Raw genomic sequence first — 5,510 nt, forward strand, 5'->3', positions numbered from 1 at the left:
ACTTAAGAAAAAGTATAGCAAACCTGATCGGTTAAGCCATTTTTGAGTTTTTGCAAAAAGTATATTTGCCGGGCGGGTAACTACGAAACCATACACTTGATACACTGAGCATGACCCGACACGCTCTTGGCCGGTTTATTTTTATTTTTGATCAGCAGGTGACTTAACTTGCTTATTCTATACTAAAAATTTCAGTTATGATGAACAACTACGAAGAAACGTTTTCTTATGTCCTCTATTTTAGATCTCTTTGTTAACTTAAACACCCTGTAGCTCCTAAAGTATTGATCGTAGAGTAAAAATAAATATAACCTAATTTGTAGAAAATTTTATGTAGAATCTTTTGTCCGAAGTAATTATAATGCTATTCGTACAGATATTCGAGATATGAGCAAAAATCTGAAAAAAGGTACCTTCAACCCAAGGCGCCCCCCCCCTACACCCTTAGCTCACCCCCCACCCCCGAGGACTTTTAGTATGTTCATCTGGACACCACAAGGTACAACTATACCAATTTTCAAAACTACACGAATTATTTCGGCAGATTTCTTTAATTTTCTTCGGTTATTAAATAAATAAAATCACTTTATTTCAGACAAAAGTCCATAGAAAAATTAGGTAAAAATAAGACTAAAAATTAAAATACAATACAATAAAATTAAACTTATAGGTATGACTAGTCTCATTTGCATTATTAATAGGTTACAATAGGTACGATGTAAGTACAGTCTTAACTTACTTTTTGTTCTCGTTCTGATGAACGGAAGACCAGTAACGGAATATTGGGTTGTTTAGGTTCTCGGAGATGGTCCTAAGTATGCGATTGTCTGAATTTCTCAATCTCTCCCAGAAACCTGCGATCCTACTTCTGATGACGGCGAAGAAGTCGGGGACCCCTGCCTCAGCGAACATGCCTCACCTCAGTAGGATGCGAAAAGCGTCATTGTACTGAACTCGCAAAGTTGAAAATGCTTTCCTACTAAAGTTTACCCAGAGTTGGCAGGTGTACAAACACTGACAAAATGACCGAAACAGCGTCACTTTGACACTGTTCGTACACCTTGCGAATTTGCGTGCGAGCATGTTACATCGGATGGATAGGGCTCGTCTTTCCCTCTCCATCTCTCTGTTACTGAACCGGTGAGCTCCATCTTAGGCCCTGTCTTCACTTTCCATCAGGTGTGACTAGGGCCAATCGCCGATCAGTTTATAATAAAAAAAAACCTTTTAGATCACTACACAAAATGTGCCCAAGGTTTTTAAAGCTTTTTACAACCCGCACTGGCGAGCCATTTAGAACCAACTTCGGTATCCTGTCCGGACCTCTGCCTGCCCTAAATACCATCATCTGTCTTCTGAACGTTATACTTCAGACCATGGGCCGACGCATACCGCTCACAAATCGAGAGTAACGTCTGAAGACCACTGATAGACGGACTCAGCAGCACCATGTCGTCCGCATGGCTGAGATTGTTTAGACAAACATCCCCGATATGACAGCCGATCCTGGCGCTGCTAAGCTCGACTATCAGTTCATTTACATAGAGATTGAAGAGGTCCGGAGAGGTCAAGCCACCCTGATGTACACCGCAGTCTAGTCTATATTTAATAGACGTCGCGTCGCCCCATCTAACGCAGTTAGTTTGGTTCCTGTACCAGTACCTCAACAGATCGACGATAGGTTTAGGTACCTGTGTATCGAGCAATTTGTCCCAGAGAATTTCATAATTTACTAGATCAAATGCTTTACTTAGGTCCAGGAAACATGTATAAACAGATGTTTCCCGGTCCACGTAGTAATTTACAGTATGTTTTAGGCTTAGAATCGCCGCATCCGTCGAGAGCCCGGTACGAAAACAAAACTGCGCATCATTAATATTTAAATTACTCACCAGTGCGGGCTGTATAAGTCGCTCCAGAATTTTGCCGATAATTGTGCCTAGTGAGATTACTGGCAGACCCCAGGTCCCCCCTTTTGTTTTTAACCACAGGTACTACAACGGTTTTCATCATCTTGGGTGGCAGATAGGAGTATTTGACGCACATGCAGTATAATGCACATAATTTGCCATAAATAACATCACCAGCATACTGCACGTGTTCCACACTAAGCCCATCGTGCCCAGGCGATTTACCCCTTTTCATCTGGGAAACTGCTTTTTTGACATCCTGTGGGGTAAACCGAACTGAACCCTCCGTTTCCGAGACCGGTGTTCCGGCTCGCGGCGCTGTGGGTAGCGGATCGACCTTGAACCTACCAGCAAACATGTCGGCTATGCGCTTGGGCTCCTGCAGACCGTCCACACTAACAGGCATACTATTTTTGGGATTCAGTTTTTTAAGTATTCCAAAACTTTACAAAGTTCTTTTCACGCTTACATGTAGCAAGTATATCCATTTTAATCTTATCTTCATTGTTTTGACAATACTTAAGATTCTTTTTGAAGATTTTACGACTATTACACATGTTGTCATATACTTCACCTGAGGACGGGCGGTCTGCAAGGACCCAGGTCTGAAAATGTACCCTGGACAGTTGGTGAATCTCCTTGACATGTAGATTCCATCCTGTCACCTTTCTAGCCTTTTTCCGTTCATCACTACGAGAACCGGAAGTCACGGCGGCGGAGGCGGCCGACTGCAAACCCGTTACAATTTGTCGATAAAGATTTTCTATATGTAGCTTATGGCTACTTATATTGTTACATGATAATCCCGGGTCATCATAACAAATATCACAATTCGAACCGTCACTTATACCTACAAGATTATTGTAGCACATATTACGTGCGTATTCATTGATTTGTGACACTGATCTCGTACCCCATTTAATATGTTTAAGATCACTGTTTTGTTGTACGTTTACATCATTAGTAATATACATCGTTAAATTCAAGTCACATTCTATAGCAAGGGGTAAGTGATCCGACCACAGTACGTCTTAAACAACAGTTACGCAATTTACAGTTCGCCAGGCCGCCTCAGTTGTGAGACAGTGGTCTAGCCACCGCCAGCTACCGTGCGCCTCGCTATAATACGTAAATATGCCCGCGTCCAGGCCTAACATGTTTATACTCGTATCTGCGCATTGCCATGTTTGATCCCGACAAAAATTAATCATCTCACGCCCAAAACTAGCACTTATTAGGGGCTTGAAACTTCGTACGTCATGAAAGACAAATTTCATGCGTTGTACAATTATTAACAAATGATTAACCGTCCCTACTAATATCTTTTGCTGCATAACGTTCTATGCTCATGTAAAATATATATAAATATATACCCTGAGAGTGGGAGTCGCCTTACGGCTGGGCTCCAAGGTGTGTGAGCTCCATCGCTGCATATGTGGAATGACGGTGGAAGCGAATGGGCACCACGGACTGAGCTGCTCCCGGTCTGCGGGGCGGTTCCCGAGACACCATGCGATCAATGAAGTAATACGTCGTACCATGGTCTCGGCGAACGTGCCCTGCATTCTGGAGCCTCAAGGCTTAAGCCGTACAGACGGCAAGCGCCCGGACGGTTTAACGCTGGTCCCGTGGGCCAAAGGCCGCTGCTTGCTCTGGGATGCAACCTGCGTGAGTACGTTTGCGCCTACTCATATTGCTCCTGCTAGCAGGTTGGCAGGCGCAGCCGCGGAAAATGCAGCGAGGCTCAAACGCTTAAAGTACGCAAACCTGGAACCAGCGTACGATTTCGTTCCGGTTGCGGTGGAAACGGCTGGGCCGTGGTGTTCGGAGGCAAAGAGGTTGGTTAGAGACTTGGGGCGGCGTCTACGTGACAGAGGGTGCGATCCCCGTTCAGGCTCCTACTTGGTCCAACAGATATCGCTTGCCATCCAGCGCGGTAATGCCGCTAGCATATTTGGCACTTTTGGGCTGGGTGGGGGTCGGAATGGGGCTGATAGTAGGATAGTATATCAGTAGTGTGCTTATTTTTTTTAGTTAGTTTTAGTGTCTTTTTATGTGCATACGTTTGTGTTTTAGATTTTAAGGTTTGACGTATATTTTGATCTTTGTAACTTGTATAAATGAATTGTATCTATTATAGATGTTCTACTAATCGACATATGTAATAGTCAACATACCTATCACTATATAACATTAAAAAAATTGTTATGTTAAATTTCGGATTTTAGATCACTACGACCCTATTATTATTTACAACGACGGGACTTAATCGCGTAAAATAAGTTTTTCTCACCACCATCCCCGACACTTACAATCAGTTGTCAGCTCGCTGGTGAACAGAGCACAAGATCTGTGTGACCCTGAATATTTAAAGAACGAGATGTCGCATATTCAGGAGGTACTTAGGTGGAACGGGTATAAGGTGAGAAAGTGGCAACCCAGACGAAAAGCAAGAGTGAAGCGTCCTGATGTCTCCAGGCAACCGGCATTTTTACCTTATGTGAAAGGAGTAACGGATAAGGTTGGCGCAGTACTTGAGAGGTACTCTATAAAGACGGTATACACTCCTTTATCCAAAATTGCAGGAAACCTGAGGTCACCGAAGGACGTTATCGCAGCTGTCAAGAACCGTCAGGTGAACAAGTCTGCCGTTGCTGAGCATTTACTAGAGTCAGGGCCAAACCACTGGATTGAGCTTCACAACCCTAGAATACTTTCTACAGATCGTGGGTTTTATAGTAGAAAAATCCGTGAAGCCATTGAAATCAAGAAACATAGAAATTTCAATCGAGACGAAGGTTTTAAGATCTCATCCACATGGAACCCAGTCATTAGTACCTAAGTGTAAGCGAAACCAAATATCAAAAGTTGAAAAATCGAATATTGTGAGTGTTGTGTGTCGACCCGGTAACATCCCTAGTGCGCAAAACGTTCAAGTTAATAAACAAGACCAAGTGCGGGTAGTTCGAAAAACTCGCGCGCCTAGAAGATGTTGATGTCAACTTTAGCCAGTCTTCTCCGAGACCACGGGGACAACGCCGTCCTCGAAACGTCGGATGTAAATTTAAAACTTATTTTACGCGATTACGTCCCGTCGTTGTAAATAATAATGAGTAAAAATCGTGAAAGTTTAAATCAGTGTACTACGACACGACCCTATATTTATAATTTTGGATTTACGTTGTTTATTGTGTTACCCTTAAATAAACATTAAATATATAACCACCAACATACAAATCCACGCGTACAAAGTCGCGGGCAACAGCTAGTCTATTATAAAATAATGGTATATTGACACGATTGCGAAGTAAACACATAAAATAAAAAACTTCTTTCACTCTTCTCACGCTTATACCGATTTAGTTGAAATTTAGTATAGAGATAAGTTTGTCCCCGGGAAGGACATAGGTTAGTTTTCTTTATCCAAAAAATCATACAAGAAAAAACAATAACCGCTGAACGGATTTAGATAAAATTTGGTATGGTCTACATCTTTAATTCAGTTGAAAATGATACCAAACGTGACTTAATACCAAATAAGGACACAATGACTATTGACTTATAAAATAACCAAAACATATATTGGTAATAAAACATATC

General features: G+C 42.2%; 1 long non-coding RNA gene across 1 annotated transcript; it reads right to left on the minus strand.

Moving 5' to 3' along the window:
• Positions 1-264: 264 nt before the first annotated feature.
• LOC134754761 (uncharacterized) lies at positions 265-541 on the minus strand. Its single transcript, XR_010128974.1, has 2 exons — positions 441-541; positions 265-399 (listed from the first exon to the last, which is right to left on the minus strand). It is a non-coding gene; the product is annotated as an uncharacterized LOC134754761 (long non-coding RNA).
• Positions 542-5,510: the final 4,969 nt, after the last annotated feature.

The sequence above is a fragment of the Cydia strobilella genome, chromosome Z (assembly GCF_947568885.1).
Source record: "Cydia strobilella chromosome Z, ilCydStro3.1, whole genome shotgun sequence".
NCBI classification, from domain to species: domain Eukaryota; kingdom Metazoa; phylum Arthropoda; class Insecta; order Lepidoptera; family Tortricidae; genus Cydia; species Cydia strobilella.